Source organism: Polypterus senegalus, chromosome 17 (assembly GCF_016835505.1).
Source record: "Polypterus senegalus isolate Bchr_013 chromosome 17, ASM1683550v1, whole genome shotgun sequence".
Classification (NCBI taxonomy): domain Eukaryota; kingdom Metazoa; phylum Chordata; class Cladistia; order Polypteriformes; family Polypteridae; genus Polypterus; species Polypterus senegalus.
The window spans coordinates 31,004,649-31,026,558 of NC_053170.1; the positions used below are offsets into that span (position 1 = coordinate 31,004,649).

The 21,910-nt window shown below is 37.0% G+C and overlaps 1 protein-coding gene across 3 annotated transcripts in view; it reads left to right on the plus strand.

Moving 5' to 3' along the window:
* The first annotated feature begins 454 nt into the window (after nucleotides 1–454).
* The window catches only part of epb41a (erythrocyte membrane protein band 4.1a), a 234,654-nt gene continuing 213,198 nt past the window's right edge, over nucleotides 455–21,910 (plus strand). The window contains exon 1 of one of the 3 annotated variants that reach the window (XM_039739690.1): nucleotides 455–602. The gene's annotated coding sequence lies outside the window, so the exon portion shown is untranslated. Of the gene's footprint in view, nucleotides 603–8,319; nucleotides 10,612–13,729; nucleotides 13,807–21,910 lie in introns of those variants that run through there. The other 2 variants (XM_039739692.1, XM_039739693.1) reach the window with 2 other exon arrangements.

Sequence of the window (21,910 nt, forward strand, 5' to 3'; positions counted from 1 at the left end):
GAGGAAAAAATGAATTTCATCCATTTTGGAATAAGGCTGTAACATAACAAAATGTGGAAAAAGTGATGCGCTGTGAATACTTTCCGGATGCACTGTATATATAGTAGATAGATAGATAATTTATTTTAATTATGTAGGTTTGCTTCTCTTTAATATATTAATATTACTGTATATTGATTTCATGTAATAGTCTCCAATTTATGACCTACTTTAGAATTTCACCGGAAGATCGTTCTTGACTTAATTTTTGTCTCCAACAGGTTAAATGTTAACCTGTCTCGGCTGACGCCCTCGCTTCTACCAAGCTTGACACCTTAAAGTCGTGGCCAAGAGTTTCACCTATAAATTTAAGGCGTCAAGAGCATCATCCAATCCTAGACGCGGAGGGGCGGGCTCTGCTAACACAGCACTGTAGATTGAATCTGTCAATTCCTATGCTGTGACGTCACAACAAAGCGTGAGCGACCAGAAGAGGAGAGAGGGGGAGAGACACTGAGCGAGCTTCCCTTCACTTCACTCCAACTGAGCTAGCCGGCTCTTAAAGGGATAAGGCAATTTAAAGACCCTCAGCTGGGTGGAGGTACTGCAGGAGCTGTGGTCAGGTAACAACTTTTGCTTTGGTTGACACTTAATGCTGTTCGCTAGAAAATCTCATAGGACGTTGGATGTCGTATATTAAACATATTGACCTATAGTGTAGTGTACCTCATTTTTATATCAGATATTGAAATTTACTGGAATGCTAAATGCTGCAGTGTATAGTTAGATGACATTTAACAACGATTAGGTTTTTGTTTATTTAGATGTATTTTACCTTTCGCCTGTTCGATCTTCTCTTGTGTTTTTCCGCATTCGTGCTGTTTAAAAGTTTGCGTAGCATTAGCGACCAGTCCGGCTCCCGCAGAGACACTCCCTCCACAGGTACAACAACTTTTTTTATTACCAAGTATCATTTTCGTGAACTCACTTAGCTTTAGTTCGGAATTGCTCAATGTACATTTAGGATAGGTGTCGGCAGAACTGCGCAGGTGGGTAAAGGGAAAAAAGCGAATCAGCAACCACTCTCTTGTTTCAAAGGTGTTTCCCTGCCCTCATATCCATAGATCAGCACGAGACGTATTGCGTCCGCCGCGTCTTCAGTTGGTTGGGTGCAGCCTCTTACTGCACTGATAACGAGGGTCTGCGTATTCTGATAAGGCGACCTGGTGCATCAGTTTCAGTACTCTGCGGTGGGGCAGCAGCAGGAGGTACTGCTCGGTGGAGGCTCCTCAGATGGAGTGGAGCGTGTGTTTTGAAAAGCAGTCGGCACTGTACCAGAATTACACTGCGGAACTGCGTCTTCTAAAGCCTGCTGTGGGGGGCTTCGGAAGCAGATCGGCTGTATCCATGTACATATGAACACTGAACATCTGTATTCGTGTTACATGCAAATCACTATGGAGAAAAAAGTTCTGTCACTTGGTGGCGTGCGATTGGTAATTGCATAGCATTTCTGCCTGGAGGTGACAATTTAAGAGAAGACCTATGGACAGTGGAATGCAAATTATTGTTTCACTTCTAAAATTCCACTGCATTGACGGATACAGGGCAGTGATCGATTTGGGTTGTCTTTATTTACAAAAGGATTTTCATTTGAAACCGAGGCAGCTCTTGGATTAAGCATATTTGATTTAACCCCGAATGAAAAAAAGTTTTGCACTGAAAAAAATCTGCCTTCCCTTAAAAGAATGTTAAAATTTTAGGTTTACGTTGGTGCAGCGGTGAACGCCGCTGGCATTCATGTCCACTGTGTGCTTTCCCCCCAGAGGCTGGTTTACCACCACAGGCCCGAGTTTAATGTTATTTGACGACTGCCAATTCAGCCCCAGTCTGCTGTTATTGACAGCTGCCTCGTCCGGGATTCCTTCCCGCTCTTAGCCCGATGCAGAAGGGATAGACTCCGACCCCTGAACTGGAAGACACGTGTTGGAGAACAGGTCTGCAAAATGAATAAGTTAAAAATTGGTTTAATTGTGAATAGCTATTTTTATTGGCCTTAATATTTCCAATACATCACAATTAGCACACAATTGAAAATTTAATTAAAACGTAAGAAATGACAATCTGTTCATGTATACAATACTGTTCTAAATCAATCCAATCAAAACATAAATTTAAGATAATGTTGTCAGTCTAATATCTTTAAACATAAATGTAAAGAATACACCAATACATATGAATTGACCTACATATAACTTATGTAGTTTTTGTCAGTTCTTTTTTTTTTATCCATAACTTTGTTTGGTGGCCTGTCACTTGTCCACTTTTTCTTGTCTATGAATCATCACACAGTAGTCTGCCATCATATTAAAATCACTTTGTTCTTGGTACGTTCTTTCCACATTTTTATATCCTGATGGAATCTTTCACTCACTGCTGCAAGTTTCTCAGGAAAAAACATTCCAAATGCGAAAGCAAAAAGTGAACTTTGAGAGTCATTTTGCAGCCCAATTCCTTAAAATTATCAAATACATTTTTCACTTTTTTTTTTTTTTATAATTTGTATCTTTATTGTTACCTGAAACTGTGAAATGACTTATTTGAAGGATGCCAAGCCTCCCATTCCAGTCGTTCATTTCTCCATCAAATTCTGCATACACAATTGGTTTTCTAATATCTGGTCAGACCAAAATGCCCTCTTTGGCACAAATACATAAAACAGTCCCCATTTTTTGATTGGATTTTGACAAACTGCTTTTTTAAACCAAGCTTAATATAAAGCGGTGGTGGCAGAGCTTTATCTATCTCCACCAAGCTCCATCTGATGATGTTTTTGGCACCAAACTGTAGCTTTTTCTAGCTGGCTATTCCTTCAGAACCCAATGGAAATTCTTGGCTTTTCTGTCCCACTCACAGTGAAGGCTTGGACGTCTCGCAGCATCACATGACAATACCTGCTGCTATGACTCATCACCGTCTTCAATTCCAGCTATATTCAGAGCTTATTATATAAAAAAACTGTTTTGCTTTAAATATAGACTTTACTATTATTTTAATATTCAGTTCAAACAAATCATCATTAGGGTAAAATGTTCACATTTAATTATATGCAAAAACAAAGTATACAGTCATATGAAAAAGTTTGGGAACCCCTCTCAGCCTGCATAATAATTTACTTTCAACAAAAAAGATAACAGTGGTATGTCTTTCATTTTCTAGGAACATCTGAGTACTGTGGTGTTATCCGAACAAAGATTTTTAATGAAGCTGTATTTAGTTGTATGAAATTTAAATCAAATGTGAAAAACTGGCTGTGCAAAAATTTGAGTCCCCTTGTCATTTTGCTGATTTTAATAAATGTCACTGCTCAATGCTGATTACTTGCAACATCAAATTGGTTGGATTAGCTCGTTAAGCCTTGAACTTCATAGGCAGGTGTGTCCAATCATGAGAAAAAGTATTTAAGGTGGTCAATTGCAAGTTGTGCTTTCCTTTGACTCTCCTCTGAAGAGGGACAGCATGGGATCCTCAAAGCAACTCTCAAAAGATCTGAAAACAAAGATCGTTGAGTATCATGGTTTAGGGGAAGGCTACAAAAAGCTATCTCGGAGGATAAAACTGTCAGTTTCAACTGTAAGGAATGTAATCAGGAAATGGAAGGCCACAGGCACAGTTGCTGTTGAACCCAGGTCTGGCAGGCCAAGAAACATACAGGAACAATCCATATGCACAGGATTGTGAGAATGGTTACAGACAACCCAAGATCACTTCCAAAGACCTGCAAGAACATCATGCTGCAAATGGTGTATCTGTACATCATTCTACAATTCAGCACAATTTGCACAAAGAACATCTGTATGGCAGGGTGATGAGAAAGAAGCCCTTTCTGCACTCACGCCACAAACAGAGTCACTTGTTGTATGCAAATGCCAGATTAATTTTGGAACAAAGTGCTTTGGACCAATGAGACAAAAATTGAGTTATTTGGTCATAACAAAAAGCGCTTTGCATGGCGGAAGAACACTGCATTCCAAGAAAAACACCAGCTACCTCATCTCAAATTTGGTGGAGGTTCCATCATGCTGTGGGGCTGTGTGGCTAGTTCAGGGACTGGGGCCCTTGTTATAGTCGAGGGTCAGATGAATTCAACCCAATATCAACAAATTCTTCTTAGTCACAAAGTTGAAGTTATGCAGGGTTTGGATATTCCAACAAGACAATGACCCAAAACACAGTTCAAAATCTACAAAGTCATTCATGCAGAGGGAGAAGTACAATGTTCTGGAATGGCCGTCACAGTCCCCTGACTTGAATATCATCTGCAATCTATGGGATGATTTGAAGCAGGCTGTCCATGCTCGGCAGCCATCAAATTTAGCTGAACTGGAGAGATTTTGTATGGAAGAATGGTCAAAAATACTTCCATCCAGAATCCAAACACTCATCAAAGGCTATAGAAGGCATCAAGAGATTGTTATATTTGCAAAAGGAGGCTCAACTAAGCATTGATATAATATCTCTGTTGCGGTGCCCAAATTTATGCACCTGTCTAATTTTGTTATGATGCATATTTTCTGTTAAACCAATAAACTTAATGTCACTGCTGAAATACTACTGTTTCCATAAGGCATGTCACATATTAAAAGGAAGTTGTTACTTTGAAAACTCAGCCAATAATAAACAAAAATCCAAAGAATTAAGAGGGGTTCTCAAACATTTTCATATGACTGTAATTGACAACTAAGTCTGTTTTGTGAAAAAAATGGCACATGATTAAGATAAAATGGTTTTTAGTTTTGAGTTCAGTGCCCAAAAACATATACAAATCACATGAAATAATAATAAACACAAATCTTTCAAAGTATACCTATGTAATGGATAATTAATGCATGAAGCAAATCAAATGAGGATTTATGAATTGCCCAAAGGAAAACAAACTTCTACATTTGATGAACTCTGCAAGGGGCACATAATGTTTCAGAACCTAAACATTATTAAAAATGATATATTCACGTTTGTCATTTCCAGGGAAGTCTTTGGATATACTTCCTGAAGAGTGTAACACCAAGTACTGTAAAAGTAACTCAATTTTAGTGACTTTATTGAATTTTAAAGAAACTAGCAGGTCTTCACATTTCAAGTTGCTAAAATCTTTCTTTCTAAAACTTTTTCTTAATATATAGTAAGTATAAGGTTTTTCTTTTTTTTATAGCAGTTTAAGTTCAGTTTAGTTTTTTTTTTTTTTTACTAAACTGTACAAACCAACTATATTGTCGCAGAGAGCTGCAGGCTATTCCAGCAACATCTGGCACAGGACAGAATCAAACAATGGATGGAGTGCCAGGCTATTTCAGGGCACATTCTTTCACATGCCCTGGGCCTTTTTACAGTTGGCGGACAACTGTTGGTATTTGAGATGATGGGGAAAAAAGCTAAAGGACCCAGACTTATGAAAATACTTGGGGAGAATGCACAGTCCAAAGCTTTCAAACCCAGGTGTCTCAGGCTGTGAGGCGTCTGTTGATGAAGCCGACCTTGATTTTTCTTGCATGAAATCTTGAGTGTGTTCGTGTGTGTATGTATATGTTTATTTATATATATATATATATATATATATAGGTACTATATACAGTAACATATATATAAAAAAATGTTATATAGTACCTGCCAAATAATACAAAGCGTACACGAGACATGTTTTTACTTCTTTGGGCTTGTTAGGTGTATGCTCTTTTGCTTCCCCTTTCAGAGATCAAAAATTGGACTTCGAGCATCAGTCATTGTGCTACAGTGGCTGGTTCGCTTACTTGACAGGTTGTAGATCGTAATATTATATCCATAGGTCTGAATCATAATCTGATTATTTGGGTAGTCGCCCACCAGGTAATGCTTGTGGTTGGTTGGCCAGTCGGCATACATCTGCCAAGCCATTTCAGTTGCGAGAAGCAGATTTTAGATATGTTATATATGGTAGTACCTGCCTAATAATACAAAGAGTAAATGGCACGTGTTTCTCCCTACTTGGAGCTCTTCAGGTGTATGGACCTTTGCTTCCCCTTTCCCTTTCTCTCTCTCTCTCTCTCTCTCTCTCTCTCATTCACTCACTCACACACACACACACACATATAACACTAAAGTCTGTGTATCCTGTCCCTCTGAGTAATCTGATTGGTCATTTTGACTTTGTTGATGTGATGAGAAAAGGGAGTGTGAGCATGAGACACGCAACAAGTAAAGACACATTAGACACAGTTAGAGGGTCGACTTCAAAGGTGGCAGGGGTAGAACTGGACAGGATGTGAGAAAGGCAGAGCAACAGTGCTGAAAGTACACACATGGAAAGAGACAGCATATTTTTTAAAGGTATTGTATTGTTCTATCTATCTATCTATCTATCTATCTATCTATCTATCTATCTATCTATCTATCTATCTATCTATCTATCTATCTATCTATCTATCTATCTATCTATCTATCTATCTATCTATCTAATCTCCTTTCTTCAAATAACTTTCAAACTTTGACTTAAATAATCATAAGGGTGCATTGACTTTGTCATAAGAAAAGCTTTTCAGCTTCTGCACATCTCCTTTTTCAGTGTAATCACACCATCATTTTTGCTAGCCAGCAGGTCAGGAAGCATATGCCTGTACTCAAGCACTTTTAATTCTTGGCATAAAAAATGCATTAAAATTTGCCACACATGATTGATACTGAAAATGTATAAGAAAATCAATATAAATTGAATGCTGTGAGCAGTAAATGGGGTTATGTGTACAGGTTTTTGTGTACCTTGAAAGAACTTTTTGTTCCTGCTGACCTGATTTGTGTGTCATGAGTGGGGGTGTGGAGGGTCGTGATGCCAATTCATTTATATTGTTAAAGTTTATGCTTGGCTTTGGATCCCAGAAGCTGTAGCAAACAGCCAGTTGTGATTTATTGTGAATGAGAAAAGACTGTTTGTCAAGATGAAGTCTTACTTGCTGTTCTTAAATTGCTCCAAAAAAAAAAAAATTATATAATTGAAAGGCAAGCAGCTGGAGAGAGGTGCAAAGCTTAAAAGAATGTATCCATATCTATCTAGCACATTCTCTGCTGGGTTTTATTTAATATGTAATTTATCACTTAACAGAATAACAATTCACACTTGTGGTAGAACTGATTCGGACATGTTTGTTTTGCCTTTGACATGCTTAGTTCTCTCCACAAGGAATTATTCAATCCCTCTCTAAAATGTTTTGTTTTCTTAATATACATTTGTACTTTTCTGAAAATGTGCACCAGCTAAGCATACATCTATCTCTGCATTACCAAACCTACTTAATCCATTTCAGAGTCACAGGAGCCATAGCCTACTTTGCAGGATTAGAAGTAAAGCAGAACCAGTCCAGTACCGGGCACAGTCCCTCCTATGGAGCCAGTTTAGAATCTCCATTGAAAGGATATATTTTGGAGCTGTGGGAGCTGGAATACCCAGAGTATAAAAATAGACAAAAAGCCACCCAGACACGGAGACAATGTGCAGAATCCACAGAGATACCACATGGTCTGGAGTCTGAACCCTGGATTCTGTGAGGCAACAGCACTAACTAGTCTGTGTGCACAACTCCTGTATCTTTTTACTTTTGGGTACCCCAAATTTGGCTTGCTTTCTTTATTCCTCTTAAAGTTTTGTTTTTTTAAGGTAGCAGTTTTGAAATCCTGTTGTATTGCAGGCTTTCCCTTTAGCTTCAAATCACATAATTAATATTCTGAAAGAACAACAGACTTCTCATTTTCCAAGCACAGTAATGGCTAAGTTTAAATGACAGTCAATATATGTTGGGGCCAGACTGAGAGACACAGACATGAGTGCATTTTACTGTCAGCCTCTTCTGAGCTTCCCATTACTCGGCATGACTTAAACATATTCTGACAATCACTGGCTTCATCATTGTTTATTTCTCTGTTCTAGAGCAAATGATTACTTCTGTGTGAGGTGCATTATAAAAAGATATTCATGTCAAGAGACTTTTGAATCTTGTCATATTTTCCATCATTTAAAAGTCCTCTAACAAGACTTAATACAAATATATGATTATGAGGACCAAGTCAACCTAAATTGGCGGCATGCCTGTCCATCCGTCCATCCATCCTAATTCAGCTTAGAGTTGCGGGGACTGGTGGGCACAAGGCAGTAGCCAATGCAGGATGGGATGAAGGTCTTTTGTTGGGTATATTTGCTCATAGTATACCATTTCTGAGCCTCCAGTTAACCTGCCTGGCACATTACTGGGATTTGAGAGAAAAATCAGAGTACACAGAATTAAAAAAAAAAAAAATATATATATATATATATATATATATATATATATATATCTAAACCATGTAGACAAAAGAGAGACCATGCAGAGTCCACATAGACAGTAACTGAACGGAGATTCCAATGACTAAGCTAAGTAATAGTTAAGCTTGTTCCAGTGTCTTTTATAAGTTGACAACCTCATCATTTCAGCTTTGACTTTTTAGATTGTTTTAGATTCACACAATCTTTTGTGTTAAGAAGTTCTTTCTGGCCTTGGGTACTTAATTCTTCCTACCAGTCACCTTATGTATGCCATTCACTTTATTTTCAAAAACAATCAGCTTTATTGACACCTCTGAGAATAATGAAGTCCTGGATTAGGATCCCACACTCATTTAGGTCATTTAGCCTGTCAGTGTAGTCTCAGGGTTGCCCTCTTTTGTGCACCTTCTGCGATGCCTGTGTAGTGTGGTTATAGAAACTTCATACAGTTCTTAGATATGGGCACACTGATACATTATGCAATTGAAGAATAACATCCCTGAATTTATACTGAGCAGTTCTTAAAAAAAAAAAAAAAAACCCGAATATTGTATATTCCTTTTTAATCACTTCCATGCATTGCCTGTGTGATGAGAATTTTACACAAACATAAACCCTAAAAGTCTTCTTAAAGGCTGCAGCATCACCTATCTTGTATTTGTAATTCAGGTCCCATTTGCCCTTGTGAAGCATGTTTTACTTTTATACATTGACATGCATTTTCAAGTGTTTGCCCAGTTGTTGAAGATTGCCCAGGTCTGCTGGCTGTGTTTTTGCTGCACCCTCACTATCTGCTATCCCTAGTTAGTGTCATCCACAAAATTTTCACAAGTCAACTAATTATATTAAGAGTCAATGTCATTAATATACAGAACATTAGAAAAGTAATGGTCCAAAGACAGAGAAACTCCACAGATGACCCTGCCCCACATGCAGTGTGATTCTGTTACCTGTCCGCTCCTAGTCATTAACCTGCAACTTAAACGTAAGGTAGGTATGGTTGATAGACTTTATTATCACAGGATAAAATATTTTTACAGCAGAAAAACAAATATACAGTATATATATTGTTAAACAGATACAAGAAAATAACACAACAGACAACGTGTGACATTTAATCAGTATACTCCACCGTAAGATTTAGGTCAAATTTAGGTCACATTAAGAGGAGAAAAGTAAAACTGCCCCCAGATATTAACCAGGATATTAATATGCATGTGGAAGGAACAGCCGAAGACGGATGCAGAGTACATTCCAAATGGTGGATGCTATGCCAGTGCGTGTGTGTGAGACAAGAAGCCTAACCTTTGTCCCCATATCTGTCAATCAGTGGCCAATTATTGTGTAAAGTGTCGATTGTCTACAAAATATGTTACTGAATCACAGGAAGTAAAAAATGAAAAAAAATAGGCTATCAAAGGACTGTGAGTGGAATTTTGAAGCCCTCTAAATAAACCGCACAGAAATTTCAAATGGCTAGAAGATGAATTTGTGTTTAAGTATTATAAGGTGGCAATGCTATATCTGCTATATTGTGATGTATTTTTTGCCACCATGCAGCCCTGACCTAATCTCCATTTTTGTGTCAAATTCAAGTTGCATCTCATTTTTTATTTTTCTCCTGTCCGGTTGAACTTCTAAGCAGGTGTCTATTTTGACTTGGCAGTCCTGGCACAATATAGTGTTAAAGGTGATCTGAGCAGTTCCAATGTCCCTTGGCAAGCTGTTGGCTCTCCTGCAGTTAAAATGAGCACAATGAATGTTCACTTGAAATACTTTAATATTGTATAGTGTTTAGATGTCAAGTCATAACTGTTCTAAACATGTTCCATCATTATAGGGTAGAAAATTAAAAAAGCGTTTTACTTAAAGCGTAAAAGTAGGTTACAGTGACAGCTATTGGAGAATATATCCTTTAGTTTTTAATTGGAATATATCTCATTATATGATGACCTGATATGCTGTTATTTTCATAACCTTTTTTATCTGAAGAAAACCATACATTTTGATCTGATATACACAGGTAGAAATGAAATATCCTACGACTGGTACCTTGTGTGCCAGTTTGCAACAGACAACACAACAGATGGGATATACTGAGAGTCGTGACTTGTATTTTTTGCTCAGCTGAACACAGGCATTTAGGTTAAACTAAACTGAGAGCTTTAGGCCTTGCAAATGTAATTTACTTTTTGATGTATTATTTACTTTTTTATTTTTACTAATGCAGTTTTTTTTTTTTTTCTTCTCCCATGCTGTTTTATACCTGCGATGGTGACTTGTCTTGGGTACTGCTGCTTATATGGGTGAGTACATTTATTTGTGTTGAGTTTTCATATGTGTACTGTAAGTGCTTTTATTCTTCATCAAGCTCACTCTTTTTCTGTAAATGATGTTTTGGGTTTTTTTCAGAATTTGAATAGATGACTAAGAGGGGTATGGAAATTTATATTTTTGGTCCAAATTAGTTGTGTGGTTTTGTTTAATTTTATTTGAAGGTATTTAATTATAATCATTTTTTCATTCAAAATATTGATATTGTAAATGTCATCAAAGATTGTCATATTTGAGAATGAAGGAGTTGAACCTTTTCAGTTTAAGTAAATGGAGATTTAGAGGGAACATTATTGAGTTATTTCAAATTATGAGAGGAATTAGTACAGTGGATCCCAATTGTTACTTTAAAATAAATTCTGTAACAAGAACATGGGGACACAGTTGCAAACTTATCAGGGCAGATCTCAAAAAAATGTCAAAGTTTTCTTCACATGAGGAACCACAGACTTCTGGAATAAGTGAACTAACTAGCCTAGCAGAGAGTAGGACTTTAAGGATGGACGAGCTTGTTTTGCGGAATGGCCCGTTTTCTAATATTTTTAAACGTAGTTGTTTGTAGTCTTTTTAAAATAATGAAAATAGAACTGTTGAATATTTTAGCTTTCTTAATTGTTGATTACAAGTGATTTAACTTGTTAAGAGTATGAAGCTACACATTGCTATGGATAAACTCAAGAACATTTTGTACTGTTTAATTTTTTTAAGACCAGTAGAAAAGTCACATTATATATTATTACTCTTTTTTTTTTTGTAAAAAGCACAGTCACACTAAAATTAAAGTAGAAGTGTATCTCACAAAATCATAAAATATGTTTAATATTGTAAACTTTGTTAAGGTCAGAAGCATGAAATCCTACCTTTTTCAACACTATTTTGTGCTCTTTATAGGATGCCAGCTTTAGCACCACAAGAATACCCACTTTTCATCACAGATTGTCATCAGAGTACATTATTGACATATACATATATAATAATAATAATATATATTAGAAAATAGAACAAACCTTAAAACTGCTAATGTCATTTCTCAATGTAGTCTCCACCCTTCTCGATGCACTTGCACCACCTGCATGGAAGTGCCAGGATTCCAGCAGAATAAAAGGTTTTATCTTGTTCTCGCCACCACTTTTGCACCCGAGTTATTATCAAACACAACATGCCAAGGGGTACTACAGTCACCAGTGCAGTTACTATGACTTGCTGGAGAGAAATGTGAAGCCTGCTATTCGATCCAAGCGGCAGAGACTGCTGTCTCAAGGAGTCCTTTTGCTGAAAGACAATGCCCACCCACCCGCACACTGTTAAGGACACCAAGGCTTGTCTGGAGAAACTGGTTTGAGGTATTGCCATATCCTCCTTATTTGCTGGATTTGGCACCGTGTGACTTCCACATATTTGGACCGCTAAAAAAAAACATCTTGGTGGTCATTGATTCAAGACAGATGACGTTGAGAAGAATGTGGTGCATGAGTGGTTGCGAGGACAAGACAAAACTTTTTATACTGCTGGAATCCTGGCACTTTCAGGCAGGCAGCGCAAGTGCATTGAGAAAGGTGGAGACTACATTGAGAAATGACATTAGCAGTTTTGTTAAGATTCATTCAATTTTCTAATAAATCCCATTTTCTAACTTTAGCTTGACACTCCCCCTCGTACTTTAAAATGAATGTCATTAGCTTCTTCATCCCTCACATGTCATGGTTGAGAGGTAGTGGCTAAAGATTTTTTGGAATAAGAGTTTGTAGAGCCTTATTAAAACAATAGGGTTTCTCTTTTAATCTCATCTTGCCTTGCCTAGTAGTTGGCAGAGATTAGGTTTCTCTTGAATTTTTAGTTGACTGAATTATTGTAGAGAAATCTAATGAGAAAGATGATTTCTAAAAAATCATGGTGACATTTGCTAATCCAATTCTCATCATCTGATTGCCTTTCTATGTTGTGGAGGACAAAACAACATGTTACATTGTAGGAGTTGTGGCCTCCATGGTAGTCACTTCCTTGGGCTATATTATTATATATATATATATATTCACTGAGTCAGTCTTTATTATCCTTAGTTTAGTAGATGTGAAGGCTAATTTATTAAGGCTTCATCAAATACTCCCCTCATAGTCTGACAATTGATTAGTTGGCAGGAGTCAACTGTTCATTTTAATCTGTTCCCTTTCTCAAAACCTGCTGTTTCTTTGTTAAGATGGAGTAATAAAGAGCAATATTATGTACATCACCTGTCTTGCCTTTGATTCACTATCCTTTATGGGTACTATAAAATTAATATGGTAAATGGAAGACTCCTTGTTAACTATTTCTACAGGGTACAGTATAATGCTTAATTGAAATGTCCAATATTAGTAAACCTCACAGTGTAGAAAATCTTTACTTAATTCCAGGGTGTTGTCAAGAGAGATAATAATAATTGTCTTGCTCTAAACAGTTGAATTTTATGTCCTGTACGTCTTCAGACTCGAAAGGAAACTTTGCATTCCATGCACCATTTCTCAGTGCCCAAGTGAGACACCTCTTTGCAGATAATACACAGACATATGTGCAGACATCCTCTTGCATTTTAGTCTGATCATTGTGTTAAGCTGTAATGGGCGCTTGCACTTTGTACAGGGTGCCTATGAGTTATGCAACAATCAGTTCAAATGAAGATTTTTTCAATGCTGGCAGTGCACACATATCTACAGTAGAATGCTATATTAATGTAATCATAATATAATAACAAAAAATGTGGCTCAAGGTTAATAGTTCCAATCATTTTAATTAACATCTGCAGCGCTAATCTCTGCCTTATGTTGAAAAAGTGGTTGTTAATGGATGTGTTTTGGTGCTGTTTATATGTTGGAAGCTTCCCGTGATGGAGCTCTAAAGCAGGTGAATATAATACCTCACTGAGTGGGGTGTATTAAAATGGTGAGCTGGACTTTGACACAGTGGTGAGGACTTGCGTTACTTAAAGTATGGGAGAGAGGAGGAGGAGGAGGAGGAGTCTGAAGTCAGTTAGACAAACGTATGTCAGCGTGGCTTGGAACGTGCTGGGAGCGATCATATCAGCTACTTTCAAGGAAAACGGCAAAGGCTATAGGAAAAATGAGAGCTTCTCTGGCTTTTGTGAAGGTTTTGAAAATTTTTCACAGCTGATTTGTACTCCTTGAGCAGAGGTTAGTTTTCTTACAGGGATGCAATCTTTGCAATTTTGTTTATAAGGTATTTCTGAGAGGGCTAATGGTTAATTTGTTCATTTACTTTACTAAGTCAGTTCAGTTTTGTAAAGGTTTTAGTGCTGAGCAGTAAAAATGTTTTGAAATGCTTAATGAAGTATAAATATCATTTTACTATTATATGAATTTTAGTGGTTTAGATTTTTGTGTTCTGAATACTGTTTGCTTCTTGACTTTTAATATTAGTGCAATAGAGCTAACACATTTCAAAGAATACAACAAACAGTAATTAATTCTTACCTTTGTGTAGCATAAGGAAGTTTTATAAGTTGCCTTTGGTCTGAAAAACACTCTGTGTACATTTTACTGTTTTATATTAGTCCTTGCTGAAATATGACTATATGATTTAAAAATTTTCAGCTAAAATATGATCATCTTTGTCTGTTTTGATAAATGCAAGGGGGTTTTATTCACTTCAAGCATTTGTGTGCATGATGTGTGTGTGTGTATATATATATATATATATATATATATATATATATATATATATATATATATATATATATATATATATATATATATATATATATATATATATATATATATATAAAAACATGTGCATATATAGTTATATTAAAGTATTTTTAGTGGAGTAATGTTTTTTGTATTTAATTGCCAATGTTAACCAGCTAAAGTTAAACATCCAGAGCTGAATGGATGGCATAGTGTAGCTTTTCTAGGTATTTTGTAATGTCTCCCAATCCCAGAATCCTCATAAAGAAATGTTGCCCACCGATGCTGTTAAGTATGTACGATCATACTATGCATAATTTGGGTTTGGAGAGAGCAGTTAGTGTTTTTTAAAGTTGGCGGCTTTTCTTGCTTGGAGTAAAGGCGGGCCTCTGCTGCGTGGGTCAACTATCTGAAAACAGTCACTCCTGGACAGCACATGCCGTAGCTTTTATCTCCTTCTAGCATATTGGAGAATTAACTGATCAAAAGCCAGCAGCAGAGGCCCTTTCATGGACAAAACTTTTTTTCAGGTCTCTCCCACCCTCCACCCAAACTACAGGAAGTGTCTCAACCCCTAGAAATACAAAACTATCCCATAGAATTTTTCAACTTTTTTTTCTCTTAGAGTGTATTGTTGCTACTGTTGTACAATGTTATTTTTTAAGACTAGACAAGGGGTTGAATTAAACAAGCATTTTACAAGGCTGTATTTTTTTGCCAAGAAATGTCAAAAAATGTTACTAGATAACGAGTAGGTGTAAGATCTGTGTTCAGTATTTTTACATGTGAGGGTATGTATATTTGGATATGTGCATTGGACCAGTGCTCTCTGTTCATATTATACATACATTTTTTGAAGAGAATTGTAATTTAAAAATGCATCTCTTTTTATTGTATGTTGAAACTGTATTCCAATAAAACTTAGTTTTAGTACATACTGCATAAGAAATTTAGAATTAAAACTGTGAGCGTCACATGTTTCATCTTTTCCTCTTATACTCTTCTAGTTCTTGACCAATATGTCCACATTTTGCATTGGATTTGTATTACTAATATGCTTTATTTTTTATTATTGTTTTTTAACCTTTACACACCACAAATGTGAACATTGCTCAGAGTCAGCAACACTCACTCCCACATATGAAATTTAGTCAAAAAAAAGCCAACTCCGTAATAACTGGTGTTACGCTCAGCAATTACAAATGTGGCACAAGAAGACAGTCTAAGAAAAGAAAATAATAGACCCTGACAGAAGACACTAAAAATATTAGCCCTAAATCAGCCCTACAAGAGCTTGCTTTCCTCACTTGAACCTTTGCAGTTGGCCTGACAGGTACAAAACTATCACAGTTCTAAAACAAAACAAAAATGACAAAACAATATAGTGTAGATTGGCAAAATGATCGATTATAATCAAACCACTATGTTGTTGCCAGTTCTATTACTTCCTTGTACTCAAAGCGCAATGCTGAACAAGTTACTTAACTCAGCTGTGCCCAAAAATTTAAACAAATATTCTAAACAGTTGTGTTGTATCCTTAACTTGAAAGCTTCTTTGTTAAATGTCTCAGCCAATTAGATAAAATTGCAAATGCCTAAGAATGTCAAATTGTTTGTAAAATCACGTTTAAAACTTTAGCAGAAAAGCTCAAACAGAGTGAGAAGAACTGCAAAGACGGAGATGAGAAACTCGGGAATTATCGAGTAGCAATCAATAGATGATCTATGCCTTCCTTCAGGCCTACCTTTATGTGGTACAAGTGAGAAGACCACCATGATGTTAAGCTGACACATACGGCACAAGTCACATCTTGGCCATCTTGGAAACAATGGAAAATCAGCAGTCAAGCAAAATAAAAAAAAATAAAAGAGCAAAATGTACTTAACTGGCTATAAAACCTGAAAATTGGTGTGTGCCCAAATGTTGTAACCTGAAAGTTGGTGTGTGCCCAAATGTTGTAACCTGAAAGTTGGTGTGTGCCCAAATGTTGTGAAGTTATATAAAAAAAGTTAATTTAACAAATACTTGATATTTTTCAGGTAATCTGTGATAAACAACATTTTATTTGTAGAGTACATTTTTATGCTCTAAGCACTTCACAAATATTAAAAAGGGAACAATAGCAGTAGAGGTAAAGGAAAAAGCCCAAAAAATAACACTGGCATAAAACTAATAGCAGCATTATTAAAACACTAGATATATTGGTAACAATATTTATTCTTAGCAACAAAATGTATTTATTCAGTACATTTTCATACACAGAGTGAAGCTCAGACTGCTTTACAAGATGTCAAATAATAATATACTACATATAGTACACTAGTGATAGATTGCACTTTTTAATTTTAATGTAGTTTTCTGCCCGTGAAGGCAATAGACAGGCCTAAAATATACCATGCTTACAGAGGATTAAGAAATAAATTTAGTTCTAGTTGCAGAGTTACATTAATAAGAACCTGAACAAATGAAATAAATTTTAGGGAGAAGGAAGAATGCTAGTCTAAGTTTGAATGCCTTCTTAAAAAGATGGGCTTTGTGTGGGCTTTTAAATGAATTAATGGAGTCAGCACATTTTAAACATTTTGAGTGGTCATCCAAAGTGTTGAACAATAGAACTGAAGGCAACACAGATTAGCTGGAGGTACAGTATCAGTGGAATGCTGTGGATAGACAGGAGTTAGTGACAGACGATGTATTAGCATAACTTTTTGAGGGTTTTACAGAGTTCAGGACTTACAATGACACCGGCACAAGGCAGGTTCTAGTGATTTGCAGGACCCACTCACATACACCACTGATGCAGGATCGATTTAAAATGGCCAGTTGTATGAACAACTGCAACTTTGAGATTCGAGACAGAAAGAATGGAGTACCATAAGAAAACATCACTTAGACACAGGGAGAACTTACAAACTCTTTACAAGCACAGGGAGAAATCCTTGGACATCGGATTCATGAGGTGGCAGCACCAACCATTATATGGAGAATTTGTCAATTGTGTGTGACATGACAAAGCTGTAACAGTAACAGCTAGAAGATACATGCAAATATTAAAACACCAGTCTATTGACATTTCATGGAATTCAGACACTCACTTAATGTATCTCAGTGTCATGGAGCCCTGGAGCCTGTTGAACCACCATGGCTGCAAAGCCTATAGTAACCCTGGATGGGGTGCCAGTCCATTACAGAGCCAATCTCACACATTTGTCCACACATGTGACCAAAGAATCACCAGTCAGCCTAACATGTAATTTGGGGATGTGGAAATAAAACACACACAGACATGGGGATAACATTCAAGTATGACATACAGTGGTGTGAAAAACTATTTGCCCCCTTCCTGATCTCTTATTCTTTTGCATGTTTGTCACACAAAATGTTTCTGATCATCAAACACATTTAACCATTAGTCAAATATAACACAAGTAAACACAAAATGCAGTTTTTAAGTGATGGTTTTTATTATTTAGGGAGAATAAAAATCCAAACCTACATGGCCCTGTGTGAAAAAGTAATTGCCCCCTTGTTAAAAAATAACCTAACTGTGGTGTATCACACCTGAGTTCAATTTCCGTAGCCACCCCCAGGCCTGGTTACTGCCACACCTGTTTCAATCAAGAAATCACTTAAATAGGAGCTGCCTGACACAGAGAAGTAGACCAAAAGCACCTCAAAAGCTAGACATCATGCCAAGATCCAAAGAAATTCAGGAATAAATGAGAACAGAAGTACCACAGTGAGAGCCATTATCCACAAATGGCAAAAACATGGAACAGTGGTGAACCTTCCCAGGAGTGGCGGGCCGACCAAAATTACCCCAAGAGCGCAGAGACGGCTCATCCGAGAGGTCACAAAAGACCCCAGGACAACGTCTAAAGAACTGCAGGCCTCACTTGCCTCAATTAAGGTCAGTGTTCACGACTCCACCATAAGAAAGAGACTGGGCAAAAACGGCCTGCATGGCAGCTTTCCAAGACGCAAACCACTGTTAAGCAAAAAGAACATTAGGGCTCATCTCAATTTTGCTAAGAAACATCTCAATGATTGCCAAGACTTTTGGGGAAAATACCTTGTGGACTGATGAGACAAAAGTTGAACTTTTTGGAAGGCAAATGTCCCGTTACATCTGGCGTAAAAGGAACACGGCATTTCAGAAAAAGAACATCATACCAACAGTAAAATATGGTGGTGGTAGTGTGATGGTCTGGGGTTGTTTTGCTGCTTCAGGACCTGGAAGGCTTGCTGTGATAGATGGAACCATGAATTCTACTGTCTACCAAAAAATCCTGAATGTCCGGCCATCTGTTCGTCAACTCAAGCTGAAGTGATCTTGGGTGCTGCAACAGGACAATGACCCAAAACACACCAGCAAATCCACCTCTGAATGGCTGAAGAAAAACAAAATGAAGACTTTGGAGTGGCCTAGTCAAAGTCCTGACCTGAATCCAATTGAGATGCTATGGCATGACCTTAAAAAGGTGGTTCATGCTAGAAAACCCTCAAAGCTGAATTACAACAATTCTGCAAAGATGAGTGGGCCAAAATTCCTCCAGAGCGCTGTAAAGGACTCATTGCAAGTTATCGCAAACGCTTGATTGCAGTTATTGCTGCTAAAGGTGGCCCAACCAGTTATTATGTTCTGGGGGCAATTACTTTTTCACACAGGGCCATGTAGGTTTGGATTTTTTTTTCTTCCTAAATAATAAAACCATCATTTAAAACTGCATTTTGTGTTTACTTGTGTTATATTTGACTAATGGTTAAATGTGTTTGATGATCAGAAACATTTTGTGTGACAAACATGCAAAAGAATAAGAAATCAGGAAGGGGGCAAATAGTTTTTCACACCACTGTATGCTTTAAGTCATTCCCATGATGGTGGATCAGTGAAGGAGCAGCACTAATCACTGGGTCACCCTGATGGCATTTCTGTTAGCTAAAATGCCGTTACTTCAATGGAAATAAAATGCTAGCAACGTGTTCAGATGTTTTTTATGATGCAATTCAAAAACAAAGAGAGTGAAATGTTTTTCGTACAAATAGCTTTCATTGCAAAGACTCTTTTGCATATGGATGACAAATTAGGAAATAAATATGGCAGCAAAAAACTTGTTCTGAGTTCTGATTATTCATTTAAAATGTTTGCTTGTTTTAAGCCACGCTTGTTTGTATGATTGAAGGAATAATGGCATACTATATCTTTACTAGTCATCAGCGTTCTTTGATAACAAATTAAAAAAAATAAATTATGTGTCATGTTGGCTTAAGTAGGAAGTGACAGTACCTTGAGGCCTTCTTTTAATGTGCGCATATTTAACTCCATCTTCTCATTGACTGTGGACCCCAACCCCCTTGCAGAGGTTTATTTTCTCCTGGGATGCTGCTGATTAAAGTTTTTGTTCGTCTCTTCCCAGTTGTCAACTGGCTATAGTTCAGCAATTAATCAACAGACAGGTAGTGTGGGACTCCGTGTCTGTCCGTTTCAACCTACCTTGTTTAATCGTCTTTTTAAAGAAATCTGTGTTGTTTGTGTACTCATTATGCAATTTTGTAAAGTTTGTAATTGCATTTTACCTGAGAACTTGTCACAGTGCTTTGCACAAGTACTCCGTGAAGAGTGATATACAAATATAAACTAAATTAAATCATCTGAGGCATTTGTAAAGGTGTAATTTTTTATTTATTGTTAAAATGCTGGTGAAATTCAGGGGGGAAAATAAAGATACAAGTCTGAATTATATTTTTCTGAATATTGTTTATCTGAAAATGGTTAAAGTATAAAGTGTCACAGCCTGTATTTTAACCAATTTACAATTTTCCTCATCAAATAACACTAACTTAACTACTTTATGGGTTATAAAGTGGCAAATTTTAAATAACTAAAAAAAAAATCTTAGTTGTGTGTTTTTTAAAGCATTGTATATTGTAATATCGCAGTATAAAATGTTGGTTGCAAGTTAAAAAGATGCAATTTTAAAAAGGAAGCTAGCTATATAAGGAAAAACATCTATCAGTAAGTTTATTAATCCCATATTTTTCAAGGCAAAGTTGTGAAAGGCTAAAAGCCAGTCATCCTTAATCCTGTGTATACAGAGGGGCTGCTTTATTGGGCACATCTGTTTTTTCTAATGCCATTGAGTGTGTGCTGACAGAGCTATTTAAAGCAGACTGATGGGTACCACTGCATGTCATGTGTTTAGTTACAAGGGAGAAAGGGGGAGGCTAAAGATTTTAAATGACTTTGACTGTGGCATGGTACTAAGCACAGGCATGAACTCTGCTGATGCTGCTATGGGCTGTGTATTTGTGGAACATGTTGGATCCTTAGACAGACAGCACTTAATTTATCTGTATGTATGTATGTATGTATGTATGTATGTATGTATGTATGTATGTATGTATGTCATAATAAGAAAATATTTTGTATGTATGTCATAATAAGAAAATATTTACTGAACTTCTGTAAAAAAAAACAACAAGCCCCTTATCAAATACATGAGAATGACTAATTAGAAAGAAAAAGATCAGCAGACCATTCACATCGAGACATTATGCAGATGTATTGCCGTCAGTAAGATGGACCCCAGTCGTGTTTCCTGACACACTTCTGCTGAATAAATTGTTGGCTGAAAGTCCTCAGTGTTGGTGTGTCAGAGAGATGATGTTCAGCATTGTTCATAATGGCACTCAGTTTAGTCTTCATTGTCTCCTCCTCTAATACCTCCACTGGGTCCAGAGTGTGTCCTAAAACCGACCTTGCCTTTTTAATCAGCTTGTTTATTTGTTCGGTCTCTCCTAAAGTGATGTGCACAAACGACAGCATAGAAAATAAAACTGGCCATTAGAGTGGTACATCTTGTAAAGGATGTCATTAGAGGAATGCAGTCTCCTAAGAAAACAGAGTCTGCTTCTACCCTTTCTTATGTTGTTCCTCTGTGTTAAGAGACCAGTCAAGGCTGTCATTTATGTGGACCCCCAAGTACTTGTAGCAGTGCACCACCTTTTATATCCATTTCTTGAATAGTGACTGGGCATTGATGTTCTTTGTTGCAACGAAATTTGGTAACCAGTTCCTTAACTTAAGTGGCAGACAGTTCTTAAAGTTGTCCACCTGATCACTATGCTTTGTTTCATCCCGCTTGTCCATGCACCCCATTAGTGCAGAATCATCTGAGAATTTGTGCTTTTATAAGAGGCTACCGCCCGCACAGTGCCCGGAAGTACAGTAAAGCTGTGAGCACCACAGGATATCTTAATAACAATTTTGATTAATTGGATCACTTCATGGCAACAGTGTGCCCACATACAAATCTTTATTTTAAATGAGCTAGATAATATTCCTTGCTACTAGACTAAGAGAGTCTTAGAAATGTGATGGTAAATCCATCATAATTCAATGGCCTTCATAATCATCAGATCTCAATTAAATTGAGGACCTACGAGATGAAAGTAAGTCAACTGTGGGACACACTGAAGCCAATACAATCTGGCAAAGTAGATTCTCACCACTTACTTGAGGTTATACCTCCACAAATTGTAATTGCTTTGGGATCAAGTGGGTCCCGATTTGGTGGTGTTTTGGTATTG